The sequence below is a fragment of the Molossus molossus genome, unplaced genomic scaffold (genome assembly GCF_014108415.1).
Source record: "Molossus molossus isolate mMolMol1 unplaced genomic scaffold, mMolMol1.p scaffold_m16_p_3, whole genome shotgun sequence".
NCBI lineage: Eukaryota > Metazoa > Chordata > Mammalia > Chiroptera > Molossidae > Molossus > Molossus molossus.
In genome coordinates this window covers 57,367,023-57,383,309 of record NW_023425366.1, presented here as the reverse complement: position 1 = coordinate 57,383,309, position 16,287 = coordinate 57,367,023, and the positions used below count along the sequence as shown (strand labels likewise).

Sequence of the window (16,287 nt, the reverse complement as noted above, 5' to 3'; positions counted from 1 at the left end):
GTGGATGGCTTTTTTCCAAAAGCTATTTATCAAGTACAAATAGTATCAGAAGTGATTACAGCTCCTTTTACCAATATGCTGGTAAACACACTTGAGGAAGAGAGAATCATGTGATGTCTCTGAGAAACAAAAAATGTATCTGGCAAGGCAATTAGGGTTTTAAAGAATGGTCTTGTTGTAACTTTTCCAACCACCACAGACGCCCAGGTGTAAACCTCCCCTTCACAGAACCCCTACTCCGTTGAACAGGAGGACACAAAAACCTCTGTAGAGTATGATTTGACCAATACAGAAAGGTGAAGTCCACCTAAGCATGTGCCCTTAAAACTATATAGATGTATTATAACACACTCTTTTCTAGTTACACACACACATATTTAGTTATTATTATTTCAATTGTCTGTATGACAAGTAAATAAGGCAAATTAGCTTCAGTAACTATTGGTGAATATTTTAAGGTAAGAACAAAAACTAGATGACTTAAAGCATTACGAATATATTATTATTTTATTCTATTGATCGATCAATCAACTGTGATTGCCCAACCCATAATTTGAGGTAAAATCTGCTTCCATTTGGAAGTGAAAGCAACAAAAACCGTAACAAAGACGGTTCATCCCTTCTAAACAACAAACATAGATTATTCAAATTTCTCCCCTCCTAGAGGCCAAGTAAGGACAATAATGGAAATTACAGCCATTGTTCTATTATTTTTTTTTATTCTTTGTTAATAACAACATACAGAAAGATTACAGGCATTAAAATTAGATATTTTATTTTATAAAAGTCTTCTTTTTTTCCTAAATTCTATGAAAAACAAGATACCTTTTGACAGCCAGAACTTTGAAGAATCAGTGAAACAAAATATACTTCAAGTTCAATTATTTTTTAAAATGATGTTAGAAAGTCACTTTCAGAGTTAACTTTAACAAGGGTAGTCATAAAACAACATACATATTTTACATTGAAATGAAAATAATGCTCTGAACCTTAATTTCACATAAAACTATGCAGTTGAATAAAAAATAATCAATTATTTTTGTAGCGCCATCACTAAATAGAAAACAACACCACCATTAATAAAGATTGAAAGAAGGCTGACTATTGAACATCCGTAATAGTGAAGCAGCCCACATGATAGTCCACAAGGCAGAAATGAATCTTACTCTTAGTAAAAGGCCGGGAATATACCCCTAATGCACTGACTTCTTTTACCTGAAAACTTTTAATGTACCCCCTTTTACATAGAAGCTAGACAATATTAGGACATATTTTGAAATAAATAACACAGGTTTTAAAAGCTCACAAATTTGTGTGTTTTTTTATGTTTTCTGAGAGGTTGCTAGGGCTATAAATTTTTATTCAGGGTGGAATCTCATAGAAGCTCACTGTTAGCTTCTTAAAATATCTAGAGGCATTAAAAATGGAAACTCAGTGGTTACCAGGGGTTAGGTGGAAGGAGGGATAAATAGGTGGAGCACAGAGAAATTTTTGAGCACTGAAAATATTCTGTATAATATTATAATGGTAGACAGTGTCATCATACATTTGTCCAAATCCTTACGATGACAATACCAAGAGTGAACCTGAAGGTAGACTATGGACTCTGGGTGATAAGGATGAATCAATATAGGTGCATCATTTGTAACAAGTGTATCACTCTAGTGAGAAATGTTGATAATTGGGGAGCTTAGGTATGTGTGGGAACAGGGTGAGTTTGGAGAAATCTCTAGACCCTCCTCTCAACTTTACTCTGAACCTAAAACTGCTGTAAGAAAAAATCTGTTTTTTTTTTTCATAGAAATTCAACTAGTCAAGGTACATGTTTTTTTTCTTGTTTATTTGTTTTTAATTTTATAACTGATATTCCAGTTAAGGGAGAGTCCTTCTGAACTCTCTACATACTACTCTTAAGTACTCAAATAATAAGTAATACTCAAATAACATATATATATATATTAGGAGTTGCCAGTCTAATAAACAACTATATTTACTCAACTTGATCCAAAGGTAATTTTTACTGCCTCCAAGCAACTTAATTAATCCAAAGAGTAAAGAATGCCACTCTCAGGCCAAGTAAAGTAAAGCAGTGTAGATTTTAAAGTCTAGGTCACAAAACCAAATACAGGTTCCTCCACTACCCAAAAGTAGAGCATCCCCATGAAACTTTTTGTAAGCCAAAACAGCATAAAGCAAAGAAGCAATTACCATTCATTTCTATGGAAAAATGTCTGAGCATTTCCAGACCCCCAAAATAACCTACCAAATCATACACATACACTTCATCGTGTCGTTTTAGGCTACGCGTTAACACCCTTAGCTTTTTCCAACACCTTAGGACACATCTTGCTAAATCAGGCACAAAATAAATCGACAGGCGCTCACAGTTCAAAGCCACGGAGGCTGGATGCTGGGATGCTGAGCGTGGCTCCCAGGGAAGGAGCTTGGCGGGGCCCTTCTGCTGCTCAGGGTGCGCACTGCCTCTAAAAGTGCTCCCTGCAAAGAAAAAAAAATGCTGGAAGCTATATTCATTTTTCATTATCATTATTATTATTATTTTTGTAAAAGCATAAATCCTCTTCAGATTTCTTTCAGGCAGCGAAAACAGGCGCTGACATAGTTCTTTCTTTAAAAGCAAAGTGAATCAAGGGGTACCTGTACCCATCTCAGGCTTTTAGAGCTCAACTCTCCAGCCAACTTTGCCAAAAAAAAGTTGCTGATGAAGTGCTGTGTTCAGAGCTATGACAAAATGAAACAGTGTTATAGGCGTGGAGAAGTGGACCCCTACCAAGGAGAGCCAAGGGTCAGAGAGGGCAAGGAGGATGCTCCTACAAAGAGGGGTTCAAATAAGAAAGGGTTATTAGAAAGGAGAAAAAGGTGACGGCTCTGAGAACCATTTCAGGCTTTTTTATGGAGTCCACAGAATCCTGACGCGATCATTTCCAACTTGTAGGAAAGATCAAACATTTGCAGTGCTAGGCATTAAGAGCGGAACTAACAGGGAAGAGGGAAGGACCAAAAGCCATAAAAATGAGTTAGGTCGAGTCCCAGAATCAAAACACATTGCTATTTTTTTTTTGTAGAAGATAAACCTGAAAAGTTGGACTAGAAATCACTTTCCAATTTCTCCCTCATAATGTACTTCCTCTATGGTTTGATGTGATTCAATTCAACAAACTTTTCTCTATCTCTAAATGTGCAAGGGATTGTGCTTAAGGTAGAGGGAGTCAACATTGGAAGACTGAAGAATAAATTAGATACGAGCGATCAATTTGCTTATAGTATATAAGGGAGATAAATATATACCTAACTAGTAAATTTAATTGTAGTAAGTTCCATAATAGAGATATAAAACAATGGACTGTAAGGAAAAAATATTTAATTCTTAGCTGTGTTCTAGAAAAAATACATTAATTACTACTGCATCCTAAATACTCCAATTTGCAGAAATGGGTGGCTGGGAATGTATAGACTTATATCTGGATAGCAGGTGTCACTGGGCAATTCCTTAATCTGTAGATTCAGTGTACTTATACAGAATGTAAAGGATTGTGTTAGATCATTTTAGCTTACTGTTAATTCTAACAACCTTCTACCTCTATTTAAGTGTTATTGAGGGGGATGAGGAGAGTTTAGAATAGAGAACATTAGCAGGGAAAGACTTCCCAGATATTACCAGATGCTGTAGTTACTGACAAGTCTTTCCATTGCAAACTGAGAGAGAGTCATCTGAACTCTGCACGTTTCCAAAAATGCTCATGTTTCCAAATTACCTGCCTTTAAGTTCAAAAGAGATCCAACAGCAGGTGTTTGCATGAGCAAGCATTACCTAGTTGACATTTAGGGCAGGGTTACTGAAGAATTATTGTGCATTTAGCAAAAAGGCTAATAGCAGCTAGACACATAGAGAAATACTTCCTCTTTTTCTTTTTTTCATTTACTCATAGAGTCTTCCTTCCAGCTGAACCTTTTGTGCCTTAATTTAGCCACGTGTTGGAACAACTTGATTGTGGTGGAGAAAGAAGTGCACATTTCCTATTTACAGTAGAATCAATTGAGTGGGCTATTCTGTGAAAGGAAGTATTCAAGATAAACGTATGTAGGGCTATTTCCCCAAGCACTGTTCAAAGACATCTTCCAAAATCCTTTTACTTCCTCAGTGCTTAAAATAAACCACAGGGAGCTTTCTAATGACCTCAATGCCAAAAAAGTACATACGTGATTTATAGATATGTATGTATATGTAGATATGGACAGACGCTTTAGCAATTCTTTTAAATACTGCCTAAACCATGGATGTAAGGAAAGGATTAATTCTGGACTTTTGGTAAGATGAGGAAAATTTTGATTTTTACCTATCAAGTTTAGCATAGATTTGCATATAAAATTTCAAAAACATCCAGATATTTACTCAAAACCATTTAAATTAAAGTTTACTAAAGTTATGTTGTTCTAAGTATATGTTCATATTCTCATCTAGTCTCCTGGTAGAACCGTCCCTAAGCTTGGCACGTGACTGATCTTTCCCTTTTGAAATTCTTCTTCATAGGCTACTGACTCTACATATTCCTGTCTTTCTCTGCATCTTTCTGACAACTCTAGACTATTTTTCTTCACTTCCAAACAAGCAAAACCTTACATTTCAGTCTCTCCTGAGTAGTCTTGCCCTATGCCAACCTTGATGCATTAGCTAATTCAAACCCATTGTACCCTAAGAAGGACTATATATAAATCACTCCAGCCCAATTAAACTTGACATCCTTTTCTCTGAAGATTGTAAGAAAAAAAAAAAAGAGCAAGGAGAAAATACAATAAGCACTACATTTACTGATAGTTATAATTGGTTTAAACTAAAAATGACTATATAAATGCAAATGAAAAAAATCAATTTTCTAGTGGCTGATAATGTAATTTTAAGACAAAACCTTATTTTTCACTAGCTTCAACCTAGTTTCTTAAAGGAGTAAAATATTTACCCTCGTTGACTATGATTTATATAATCACTCATCAGCCATGCATGGAAGAAAAATATGTATTATGTTTCTTTTAATTCTATGAGATCAATAACAATGACATGAATTATTAATCAACTTTTGATGATTTATTAGTTGTGCCATTGGCTATTAGATGCAAAATACTCTGAACTAACTTTTTCTTGGTGGTATCATCTACTGTTTTATTTTTCCTAATTGAATGTATTGGGGAGACAGTGATTAATAAAATTATATAGGTTCCAGGTGTACAATTCTATAATACAGCATCTGTATATTGTATTGTGTGTTCACCACCCCAAGTCAAGCCTCCTTCCATATCCATGTATCCCCCCTTTACCCTCTTCTACCTCCCCCAACCTGACCCCCTTTCCCTCTGGTAATCACCGTATTGGTATCTGCGTCTATGAGGTGTTTTTGTTTTGTTTTCTTTGAACTAGCTCTTTCAATAACTAGCCTTCCATATTTGTTTTTATTTTCTCTATTGAATATATAGAATCTTATCATCATCTTCAACAATAGCAATAAACACTTTTTGGTCAGCGTCTAACAGCGAGGCTGTGCACTAGAAACTAAAGATGCAGAGACATAAATAATATCGTCCTCAGAGAATTTATGCTACACCTGATCCAAATAAAAACAAACACCTAAATACATAAAACGAAAATAAAATACAAGGCAGTGGAAAAGTGACACGTGGCTATTCTAAGCAGTAACAAGGGATTGTGAGAGAGGAATCGCTTCCCTACTTCTCAGACGAAGAGAACATGCAAGCTCTATAGCTGGCGCTTGCTGCAGAATGAGCAGAAGCTAGGTAATGAACTAGACATCCATTTATTTTTAAAGAATGAAGAAAGAGTTTCGGCATTCTGGAGAAGAGAGACGCGCAGACACACGGCGAGAACAATCGAGTAGGAGAAAGGTACAGCCCAAACCAAAAGGCAGACAAGAAAGGGGGATGCAGGTTCGTTCTTCTCAGGAGTTAAGGATATTTATCACATGGGATGATATTCATATGGACGCACTGGCTTCTGGAAGGGCTCTGCTCTTCACATTTGAACAATTTATTGCCTAATTATTTTGTTTGCCCTTTGGAGGAGTCTCTCTGCAGGACACTTTCCAGAATGAAAGTGCAAAAAGGGGGTCCTTGGAATGTGCCCCCCTCCCACTGCATGAAAAGCAAAATAACCTTTTATCAAATGCTCTGTGACCATTTAGAATATTGAATTTGTATTTGAATCACAGAGTTCAACAGGAATATAGCCAGTGGGAAGGACTTAATTACAAATGATGTCTTTCTCATGGTTAGGCTGGTAGTCTCAAGGGATCTTTAATGACGTTCTGAGCCCTCAGACAGGAAAGGTCAAATGGCTTTCCTCCCCACCACCCCAAAGTGCACATAGCTGCACCTTTATGCTAGCAGATGTTCAACCAGGTACAATATTAGCCTGAGGCGGAAATTCCAGGGAACAGGAATTCACATGGAAAGAGTTCTCTGGAATTCAGTGGATAATAGAACAGCCTTTTTCAGAGTTGGAAAAGGAGATGAATTTAGATAATCTCCATTTGAATGTAAGCATGTATTTCATTCGGCTGGCAAATTTATTACATATTAAAGATTCATGATATTTTAGATCGAAAATACAAATCTATTTGAAAAGATATTTAAGTCGTCAGTATTTTTTTTTTTACGACTTACACCTTTGTAAAATAGTTGGCTGTGAAACGGACTTGTATTTTCATTCCTTAAAGGTTGAAAATGTTCCTGCTATGTTTGTAGTAGGCACATATTTAAGTTTGTCTAAGGGAGAGCCAGATGAAATTGCATTTTTAGATTGGTCGAAAATGGTTGAATATTCCATGTTATTTGGTTCAGCCTGATGACTCAAAGTGCCTTAGAATTAAAGAAAGTAATGTTACATTTTATAATACCATTCTGATCTAATTTTCATTCTTAAAAAATACTTCTGCATTATGCTAAACAAGATGTCTTCAAAATGTGCAGATATATTATCTTTTATCTCTAAATTTGTGTTTGCTTTTTCAGAACTGGCCTTGATTTTCAATTTCGATTTTTAAACTTTATATCTCCAGCAATAGCCTGGTAATTTATGGTTAAACCTGACATGAATTTTAAGCACAAAAGTCATCTTAAAAATTAATATTGAAGAAAACATTTTTTTCTCTTGAAACTGAAAAATGCTGGTCTTCCTGACTTCTTCAAAGTAAAAACGAAAACACCTCAATATTCAATGAAGGACATGAGTTTCCACATGAATTAATAATGTGAATAATTTGAGGGAGTCTATGTACAGAACATTCTTCTTACATGGTTTTCCTTTAAAAAGATATTTAAGTCTTCAATATTTTTTTCCAACTTACACCTTTGTAAAAGAGTTGGTCATGAAAATAGATTTGTATTTTATTTGATTTTTTTAACCAAGGTTATTATAACTTTGCCTTGATACATTATAATAACGACTGATCAAAGCAATGTATACAACTATAAAGAACTATTTAGTGGAATGTTAATTAACAAAACACACTAAAAATTATTTTTAAGATGTCTATTTCATTATTAACTAGCTTCTGCTCATTTTGCAGCAAGCCCCAGCTTTAGTCTGTCATGCCAATGTAATTTTTAAATAATTAGTCAACATGAACCCCAAAGAGAATAAAAATATATATTAATAATAAAATTAAGCCTAAATAACCCTTAAAACACACAGTACTGACAGTTAAGTACTTGAGATTAAAAATACTAGAGATGTTTTAGCAAAGACAAGTAACTAGGTAGCTTGGAAGGGAAGGTAGGAAACGGGGTGAGGGTGGATGACAAGGAACAGTGGAGGCTGTCGCTGTCATTACTTCCTGTAGCCTATCTCAATGGAGGTTACACCTGAAATTGAAAATAAAACATTTCCAATGTAGTTCACTGTGGTCTGACTAAAATGCAAAAAAAAAGATGGTTTTCACAGAATTTATAGGCATGTATGTATGAACAATGGACATGGACAACAAAGGTGGGGACAGGGTGGAGGGGAGAGGGGGGAATCAATGGGGAGAAAAAGAGAAACATCTGTAACAAAAATAAATAAATTAATTTTTTTTAAAAAGATGGTTTTGTGTGGCTAACAATTTCTGAAGAGAATGTGCTGTGTTCTCATACTGTGCTGATGAAATGAATATAAGAAGCAGACACAAGATAAAGAAACGAGGGCCGTCCAAGGGCCCGCTGATCCCAAGGCAATTGCTTCCCAGCCCATTTCCAGAAATTAGGTTTTTAAGCGGAGGGAACGTGATCAGTATTGAAACTATCTTTATAGAATTTCATAATCGCACACCACCAGCCTCACCACCTTTATGGAGCTTTAATATAAAAATTGTAGTATAGAAATATAATGAACTAAACAAACTGCTGAACAAAATTAACCCAGGGACATAGAGGTGGGGTACAGACTGACCACCCTGGGGGGGGATACACCACAGAACTTACATGCAGTATGCATGACCAATGAACATAGACAACAAAACTGGGGAGGGGGGGAGGTCAATGGGGGAAAAATGAGACACATTTGTAACAAAAACAAATTAGTAAATAAAAATAAATAAATGCATAAATAAATAAATAAATAGTAAAGATCAAAACAATAATACCTAGAAAAAAATTGTAGTATATTTATTTTTAGGTCTAATTCTTTTATGTTCCTTAAAATACATACCGTTTGGCCATTTACTAGTTGTATAATACTCTTTTCATTGTTAAAAATAAAAAATAAATAAATAAAAAGAGGCGTCTTGCTTAGGGTTTGGAATTACAAGAAAGGTGTCGAATCGTCTGCTGGAAGGTTCATTTTTAATTATTTCATTTCAAAAATAACTGTTGTGTTTAGGGACGGTTTGCAGTGCTTGGTTTGTCTTTGGAATCAAAGCTTCCCAAGAGGCACGTGTTCAGTCACCAAAGCTCGGAATGGCAGGCCTTGGCGCACAGGCACAAGAACTGGAAAACTGGCAAAATCCATCCAGGAAAAGCGGGAAGACTTTTTTAGATCTCTTTCCCGCCTCTCTAAAGAGGACGGCTGCTCGGCGATTTAGGGTTTATCTTTAAGACAATAGCGCCGCTAGCCGCCTCCGCTCCGCGCGCACTGCGCGCTCTGTGCCCGCGCGCCCCGGCGGACCTGGCCCCTGCCCCCCGCGCCCGGCCTCTCCGGGTCCCCGGTCGCACCTGCGTCCCTGTCCCACTGACGCCCTCCCCTCCTGGACATCGGCCCACGGGAACCCCTGCCCACCGACACCTCGCTCCATCAGTCCTCTGACCCACCAGAGCCGCTACCCCACCGGTCCCCGTCCGACCCGCGCCCCAGCAGCAGCGGCTGTGCTGAGCCCGCTGTCCGCCCTGCTCCCCCTCTTCCCAGGAGGGAGGGCGAGAGCCTGGAGAGTGGCTGCGAGCCCCCAGACAGCACCCCGGCCCGCGCCCCTGTGCCCCGCACCCCGCCGCTCAGGCCCGCCAGCCTGCGGCCGGCCCGCTCCCGGCCTGGGGCCTCCGGGCTTGTTTGCTTGTCCTCAGCCCCCGGCCAGCCCCGCTCCCTCCTCCCGCGGCCTCAGCAGCCGTTTGCTTCCTGCGGTGTGTTTCTTTTTTCCCCTCCTAGGCTCCATCAAAGGTTGCTCTGTTATTGAAATATGAAGCCATTTCCTCTCCAAAACCCTTGGTTACTCAAGGCGGGAATCAATGGACCTATATACTCTCCCAGGAGTTATAAATAAATGTCTATTTGTTCAGGAGGCGTTTTCCCGCGTGTCCCAGTATCATCTTCCTCAGTGGTTATTTTAGGGGCGAGTGTGTGCATGTGTGTGTCCGTGAGCGCCCTGTGCCCATCTGGTTCTAATCCTGGGTATGGATCCATAAGCCAACCCCACCCTCTCGTCTGCCCCTCTCATTCCACATTCCATAAATAAATCCAGGTTTTTAAGCTCTGTCATCCAGGGGTACAATAGCAGTTGTTTGTCTGTTAAAGGAAATTCAAACCCAATAGTGATAGTGAGTCCAGTAAACAAGACAATGTACTTCTGGCCATTGCAGTGGAAGGGCACCTCCAGCTAAGGAAGCTTTATCTCCTGTGGTCATAGTGGCCTCTCTACCTGGTGACCCCGGATCTTCTTTGGAGAGAGGGAGGCTAGAAAGCCAGGACCTCTCCTATCCTAGGATTTCCCTTTTAAGCAAAGGCTTAAAAAAGAAAATTCACTGTGCTGCTGCGTATGCCTGACACCCCCGCGTATGGCCACAGATGATTCCACAGACCCCTTGCCCCATCCTCTCTGGACACACCCAAGAGGGGTGAGGGTGCAGGAGGTGCGGCGTGGGGGGAGCTTGTGGTTGTAGCTGCTGCTCTCCCTGGATTTGGGGAATGAGCAGAGGAGAAAGTCATCTAAGAGCTGCTGTTTCACAAGGTCTGGGCACAGAACTGCCCCTCCCTTCCTCCCTGAAGTTTGCATGAAGTGCACGTTAGGCTGTAATTAGGGGATCTGGGAGGAAAACTTTCCTGGTGACGCTTTGCTTTTCTTCTGCTCTTGGTGAGAAAGTGCCTCCTTCTTCCCAGGACCAGGACCTCTGCCATCCAGCGCCACAAAGAGACATTCTGCACACACACACATGCACACACGCACGCGCGCGCGCGCACACACACTTGCCCAGAGACAAACTTAAGGTGAGAGGAAAGAGCTCTAGCTTCACTTGATTTCCAGGCTCCAACTTCAGCAGGACTTGGGAGCATCTGAACTTCTGGATTTCAGGACAAGGTAAAACTTCCATAATTTTTTTACTCTTTCCGCCAAACCTTGCTGCCTTTAAGATTTCAGAGAGCACTACATACTGCGATACATGTATACATAAAAATAAAATTTCCTATTATTTTTTAAATTTTTATTTTGAGTTTAACATGATGTCTCAACTTTTTTTTAGGATTCATGTCAGATAAAATATTGTATTGCAATAAACAAGCTCAGCCTAGAACTGGGGCTAGGATTAACTCTAGTTTCCTGGCATTTGCGAGTGCTACTATAAATCTGGTAGACGCCTGATTTCCAAGTGGTGGCTTTTCCATCTGTATTTCAACAGGCATTTTATAGCACCTGAGATGGAAAAAAGAATAGTCTAGGCTGAAAGAAATGCTGAGGAATGGCACTGTCCATTCCAGACTTATGAGTTATGCTTCAGGGAATATATAGGTGTATGTGAAATTAAAGTTACTGTAATCATAAATAATAGATGTTAGATTGATCATCTTTGAGGTGTTGCCAACTTTGGTCCAGACTTTTCCAGTTAACTGTGAAATTCAGATCATAGAACTACGATGCATTTCACATATAAAATCATGTTAATGGATAATGTTAATATGCAAAAATTTTTGTCACAGTTGTTAAGATTAATTGTAAACGTTGATTAAAGGAATCATTTAGAATAGTTGAGACTATTCATCACCCTAAGCAAATCTGAACTCTTTGGGGCTTAAATGAAGTTGTTTTCTTCCACTGAATAGGAACATTGTGTTGAAAATAAGATAGTTTGTTATTTTGAAAATAGGTTATTTTATTTTCATTTATCACTGGAAAAACACACAAAGTGGCCAGCACATTTGGGAAATTTTAGGGTGGAAAGTGTTCCAGTGTGATGTCATAAAATCAAACATACTGGCTGGCTTCTTGGAAGCTAAAGGTTCTTAAGAAATAAAGTCTGTGAATTGATTTCTAAGTGAAATGTAATATTTATTCATTACAAATGTAGTTTCTGGTAACCATTTTTATTTGATCATTTCAGTGTACTAAATTTAAAGTAATTTTATACACACTTCAGTGACTTCAATATTTTAATGGAATCATAAAATGGGAATATTGTTCTACCAAAAATATGTCATAGTAGTTCTCTTTGAATAACTTTCCGTGTGATGTTTCTTAACTTTTACATCAGATTTTAACTTCAGTTTCATGTATTTCTACTCATAAAAAAGGTTTTTCTTTGATTCAGTAAAATAGAATGGATGTCAAAGTTTTGTTGAGCATTTCCGCTTTAGTCTTTAGTTATTTGGGGGTTTTCTGTTATTAATAATTTAATTATTTAAGCTAAAAGAGAATGACTTTACATTTTTGGTGGTCTCTTCATAAAATTGGAAACAGGTTAAAATAGGAAAACTAGATAAGAAGTAATTTTGCTTAAATTTATTTAAATGAGCAAGAGAAAACCAACAGCCTCCAGAGACCACTGGTCCCCAGCGAGAAGGTACCCAGAGCTCACATTCTAACCAGGAGTGTCCACTGAGCAAGGGCTTCCTATGAGAAACGAGAACGAAGGGAACATCACGGCCTTATGAAGTGAGCCATTTACGTCAGCAAGGCCCTGTCTCTCAAAGGAGTGACTGACACTGTACTTTAGAAGTTCTGAAGAGACTTTTCATGGAGAAGAATCAATTCATTATATTCCTAGCGGTTTCACCTTCTTTTCATTCCTTTGGGAGCAAGTAACACATCCAGGATAAATACATTCGCAGTATGCAGAGTCTAGGTAGATGGTTGCCCTGCTTTTTAGCATCCTGGGTGTGGATGGAATAAGTGGTATTTTCTGAGTAGTTGAAGAAGTCTTTGAACCCTCGGGCAGCACCTTTGCAAAGATGAACAAGACTCAGATGCAGAAAATAACTTCCTCTTCCAGGAAAGAACCAGTACTAGTTTTCTTTTTATTCCATGCATGTTTTATCTTCCAGATCATATTTTTAAGATAATGGTGTTCCACCAATTAAAATTCCAACAAAATACAAAGCAAATGTGTAAATAACTTTTACATTATAATCTTCTGTTGCCTCTAGTCAGTTTTTGAACAGCCTGGATTTACTATTAGTAACCATAATACCTGGTCTGTGTTATTTAAATGTACTTAATCTGTTATTTAAAGGAAACAAAATGTTGGGGGAAAATAGGGAGGGATGGAAACCTGACTATACTTAGGATTTTAATCAATAGTGTTTAAGGAGGATTAGAGGAAGCAGCTGGTTAAATAAATATTAGGTGTGGAGTGAACGTGATGGTATAAATTAATAATACCGCTCTTTATTTACACCATGAACGGGAAAGTCTGTGACGGTTTAGTGTGTAAAGCACGGTCCCCGGGTGCCACCTAGTGGATGAGTCAAAGAAGGCGTTCTCACCAGCCTCCTGCTAAAGTATTTGGAGACTTCCCTTCTGTTGACATTGATCACAAACTATATGCCAGACTGTGGGGTAGGTGCTCAGAGTAGAAACCACAGCAAGTGACTTTTATATAATTTAAAAACAAAGGCACCACTTCACACTTGATTAAATTTCTGGTGGTTGCAGTTAAAATCAGTTTACTCTTTACCAGGTAATTTGCCATCAACTTATTCCTCTATGAAGATAGTTTAATAACTGTAACTTGCTTCTAACATAGGGCTTGTGTTTTGCAGAGTTGTCATGACCTAGTTCAAAAGGGGTGGGGAGAATCTAAATCTTGAATCACCATCTTTTTTCCAAACAGAAATAAACTTCTGTAAAGTTTCTTTTTTTCGAGTTTAAAGAGTAAATCATTACCAGCTTCAAAGGTTAACACACAGATATTAGTACATACTACTACATATTTAGATATTTTTATTATATATAAAAGGATAATAGTAAAAGTTGCTTTGGGGTAGTGAGGTTTGTTTTTTTGTTTTTGTTTCTCTATTCCAAAATACTGCTCTCAAAGTCTAATAATTAACATATAAAACAACTTCTTCTATACCTGTACTTCATATGCAGTCTTGAAGTAGGAACATTGCTTCCATGAATTCGCCATAATGGAAATAAAAATCCTAGACAGGGACAATTACAAGGAAAGTGGGTGTTTGAAAGAAACATCGGGACATCATAGAAGATTAATCCATCAGAATATTAAACTGAGAGTTTGAAAAACTTTTCTCTAGGAGGTGTATGAGTTATTACTCCAATTGGCTCCCTGCAAGATATATGGCTTAGTGGCAATGGTGTCAGCACATCAGCATTAATCCAGACCAGCTCCGAAATTCAGATTGGAAGGTAAAATGCCTCAGTCGGGAAAAAAAAAAAAATGATTAATTTGTTACTTGCTGAGTGTAGAGGTATAATCCATAAATCGAGTTCAGCCTGCCGGTGTGGAATGGAAGTTTCCTGTTCAGGGAACTTTGGTTTTGTGTATGGCAGTGAGGCCTACAGGGTGAAAGACGGAAGCTGCCCATCAGGTCCTTTTTCATGAATGCTGCGAAATTATAGCCCCGATGGTCAGAGGTGACGGCCGCAAACACGAACCACCATGTAAAATAAAGCATAGCATCTTGATTCGTGTTTCCCAGTGAGTCATTATCCACCTGAAACGAGCCAAGCTGTTGACAATGTCATCCGATCATCCTTGTGATTCCGAATGAATCACAGACTCCTGCTAGTGAGAGAGCGCCTGAGGTCGGAGGCCCAGGAAGCAGAAATTGAGTCATGGGTTGGGCAACTCTGAAGAAGAACTTTTCATGATTTCAAATGACGTAACGATACTAGATAAGAACCAGCTTTACAGGAGAGAACCAGCCAGCTCTCTGAAATGGTCTGATGCTGCTGGGTTCTGGGTTATATTTTAGCAGTTCCACACGATGGTTCCTCCCAGCGGGGGAGACCTGCAGGGGCCTGCCGGGATTGCAGAGTTGTTAGCTAGATTCGGCTAACGCCAGGATTTATTGACATATCAAGTGTCGCTGGACTACTTTTGAGCTTCTATTCACTGTTCTATAGCTTAACTATAAGTGATGCTGGAGTGGAATGAGTGTGGGAAGGCAGGCGGCTGGCTGCAAACAAGTTCCCGGGGTAAAAATCACATGGAAAACTACTGAAGTTCAGGGTTCCGTCTTCAGTCTTGCAGGGGCAACAGAAATGTCTCCTTCTGTCCAAAGAGAACACAGTTTACTTGACTGGTGACTAAGTTCCACTTACTGCATTCCAACTTCTGTGTTAAGTGAACTCCACTTAGGTTAAATACGTTCCAATTATTTCTGAATTTTCTTAAACTTTTCAGTTGTATGGATAACATTTGGCTCCTCCTCCACCTCGGCTATGTGGACGTTTCCCCTCTCGACAGTCTCATGTTGAATGTGTGGATCTCTGGCTTCATCATGAGTGCATCCACCTGTTCATTCAGCTAACATGGGTTGAACAGTGCCATTTCCCGGCACTGTACCAGCACTATGTGCTGGGGCTCTCATTTTATACCTTGAAAATTAATTCTAAAAACGTCAAAACGTCAAAAATCAATGATAACGAATCTAAAATGTTGCAAGAGCCTAAGTAACAAGAACAACGAAGAAGTTCTAGGCCCATAGGTTTTGTTTCCAGAGAGTTTTGAGCAGGCATCTGGAAAGTCATCTTCCCTTGTCTGCCACCTCCTAACGGAGTGGAAAGGAGATTTGTTTCTTGGTTGTGTGGGCACAGATGGGCCTGGGAGGGCAGCTCGGGCCCTCCGGAGCCCCAGCAGGGAAGGAGTTCCAACAATATGTCTAGTTGGATGGACAGGAAAAGCAAAAATTCATTTGCACAAGGTTGCTGTCCACCAGTTTGCAGCTAAAATTCAGACTGAGCACAGAATTGTTTAGTGCTCAGTATTGGCACCGGGCACCATGCTAAGGTGTGGCGGAGTGATTGGCTCAAGGAGCTCACAAGCTAGTGGAGACAGATGGATCACCTCATGAATCACTAATAAAATTTGCCAAGTAGGTGCAGTTTGCCTTCCCAGTCTCTTGGGCCTTTTTCCTTTGAACTTACCCAACCAGCTTTCTCCGCACCCCCTCACCCCCCACCTTGTAAACTGAGACTCCTGCTCTCCGCCCCTCGACCCAGAGGATCTGATACTTCTCTGGTTTATTGATTTCTTGACTGACTGATTACACATGCAGGTGTGAATGAGTTTCACTCATGCGTTTACATTTCAAGGCTTTTATCTCTTTAAAGTAAATGTTTTGTTTTCCGTAAAAAAAAAATTTCTCAAACATCTGGAGCCCTAGCCATCTTTACACCAAAGGGAGCAATTAAGCTAATTTAGTCCTCCATGGTCTTCAATCTCAGTGAACTCCATTCCACTGTGAGGCCACAGGGATCCCTCCAGGCCTGTTTACAGAAACTTGAAGGATCTTGGGTCTTGTTAGCCACTGGCTCCTTCTAGCTGAGGCTCAACAGCCTGTCCTTCCACCCTGCCCCCATCCCTAGGGGCATCCAAATCCATTCTTTGAACCTTTCCTGT

At 39.1% G+C, this 16,287-nt stretch overlaps 1 protein-coding gene across 1 annotated transcript in view; it reads left to right on the top strand.

The window, feature by feature from the left end:
• Positions 1-10,494: 10,494 nt before the first annotated feature.
• The window catches only part of HAPLN1 (hyaluronan and proteoglycan link protein 1), a 79,700-nt gene continuing 73,907 nt past the window's right edge, over positions 10,495-16,287 (top strand). Inside the window, exon 1 of the mRNA XM_036280399.1 lies at positions 10,495-10,787. The gene's annotated coding sequence lies outside the window, so the exon portion shown is untranslated. The remainder of the gene's footprint in view (positions 10,788-16,287) is intronic.